A 2,500-nucleotide genomic window follows, 5' to 3' on the forward strand; every position below is an offset into this window, starting at 1 on the left:
GAGCGAGGCAGCGTCTCCTCTACAAGGGGCTCTGGCCCGCCTCCAACTCCATCCACGGCAACAATCTTTGCCTGCGAGGCGTCCCTTGCGGCAGCACCTCGTCCACGCTTCCCCTTCGGCGGCCTTTTCGTCCAACATTGACGCTACCTCGACTGCTGGCAGATTCGCTGCCCGAGCATCCGCCCTCCGTCTCCATCGGAGATGGAGCCATCGCCCACCTACCCTCTAAACTTTTTCTCGAGCAAGCTCACTTACCCGATAAGAAAGCTTAGGCGGTAACTCACAGCTGACGCGCGAGAGGAATCACGCGAGAGGGAACAACCTGACGCCAAACGCTCTCGCGAAAGCTCTCTCACGAAAGCGCTCTCTCGAAAGCGCTCTCCAAGCACACGCGGCGCGCGCACGTGTGGAATTTTCCACAAAGGAAAACTCCGATTACTCCGCTCACCGCTGACTTTTCCTAAATGTTTTTACACCACCGTACTCCTTTCGCAAAGGCACGAATTTTGACGCAAATTTTAACTTTGTACACCACGTACTTTCCGAGATATGACCGACTGATTGGGACCACGAAAAAACACACGTCCGTCGTTAATCCATTCATGCGCGTCACTAATTAGATGACGAGGCATTTGGCTACCTTAAGAGAGTCATAGTTACTCCCGCCGTTGACCCGCGCTTACTTGAATTTCTTCACTTTGACATTCAGAGCACTGGGCAGAAATCACATTGTGTCAACACCCGCTAGGGCCATCACAATGCTTTGTTTTAATTAGACAGTCGGATTCCCCAAGTCCGTGCCAGTTCTGAATTGATTGTTAATTGATAATCGTTATAATTAATAAGAACTAATTGGTTTAACCCAATTAGTATTCTTAAAAATTTTAGCAAGAAAGTTCCACAATTGGCTACGTAACTAAACTATCCGGGGAACAAGTGACCAACATAAATGCCAGACACTCTATTTACCCAGAACGAGCACATAAACCATGTTATTGTTTCCCAATCAAGCCCGACTATCTCAATCTTCAGAGCCAATCCTTATCCCGAAGTTACGGATCTAATTTGCCGACTTCCCTTACCTACATTATTCTATCGACTAGAGACTCTTCACCTTGGAGACCAGCTGCGGATATTGGTACGGCCTGTTGAGAAGTTTGCGTGTCCCCACCATAAATTTTCAAGGTCCGAGGAGAAAATATCGACACAACAGTATATGTCATGCTCTTCTAGCCCATCTACCATATCTCTCTGCGAAAGACTTCCATGGTAGTACGGCTATAAAACAGAAAAGAAAACTCTTCCGATATCTCTCGACGGCTTCTTTATGGTCGTTCCTGTTGCCAGGATGAGCACGAGGCCCATATTTAATAACAAACGGATACTCAACAGGTTACGGAATTGGAACCGTATTCCCTTTCGTTCAAAATTATTCAAGTATATTAATTAGCTTGATTTATATAATATAATTATATTTGTATGGCATTTGTGTTTTACTTGAAAATTTTCGGCTTTCGCCTTGAACTTAGGACCGACTAACTCGTGATCAACCACTGTTCACACGAAACCCTTCTCCACTTCAGTCCTCCAAGGTCTCATTCGATTATTTGCTACTACCACCAAGATCTGTACCAATGGCAGCTCCATGCAGGCTTACGCCAAACACTTCTACGCATACCATTGTACCTTCCTACTCACTAAAGTTTCAAAATTTATATCACAAGTAATATAAATCATCTACTTTAGCGGTAATGTATAGGTATACAACTTAAGCGCCATCCATTTTAAGGGCTAGTTGCTTCGGCAGGTGAGTTGTTACACACTCCTTAGCGGATTTCGACTTCCATGATCACCGTCCTGCTGTTTTAAGCAACCAACGCCTTTCATGGTATCTGCATGAGTTGTTAATTTGGGCACCGTAACATTACGTTTGGTTCATCCCACAGCGCCAGTTCTGCTTACCAAAAGTGGCCCACTGGGCACATTATATCATAACCTTGAACTTCATATCAAGAAAGTTAAGGTTCTTACCCATTTAAAGTTTGAGAATAGGTTAAGATCGTTTCGACCCTAAGGCCTCTAATCATTCGCTTTACCAGATAAGATTATTTTATATAACATTAAAATGCACCAGCTATCCTGAGGGAAACTTCGGAAGGAACCAGCTACTAGATGGTTCGATTGGTCTTTCGCCCCTATACTCAATTCTGACAATCGATTTGCACGTCAGAACTGTTTCGGTCTTCCATCAGGGTTTCCCCTGACTTCAACCTGATCAAGTATAGTTCACCATCTTTCGGGTCACAGCATATATGCTCAAGGTACGTTCCAGTTAGAGGCATAAATAATATAAATATCATTATACATAACTATATAGAACGCCCCGGGATTGTGTTAATTAGCTATAAATAGTTAAAAAACTAATCCCATTATTAGTCAAGTTAATTACGCTATTAGGTTTATATCCCAATAACTTGCACATATGTTAGACTCCTTGGTC

General features: G+C 43.7%; 1 pseudogene; it reads right to left on the bottom strand.

The window, feature by feature from the left end:
* The window catches only part of LOC119558545, a pseudogene marked incomplete at its 3' end in the record, with an annotated part of 3,292 nt that continues 792 nt past the window's right edge, over nucleotides 1-2,500 (bottom strand).

Source organism: Drosophila subpulchrella, unplaced genomic scaffold (assembly GCF_014743375.2).
Source record: "Drosophila subpulchrella strain 33 F10 #4 breed RU33 unplaced genomic scaffold, RU_Dsub_v1.1 Primary Assembly Seq109, whole genome shotgun sequence".
Lineage (NCBI taxonomy): Eukaryota > Metazoa > Arthropoda > Insecta > Diptera > Drosophilidae > Drosophila > Drosophila subpulchrella.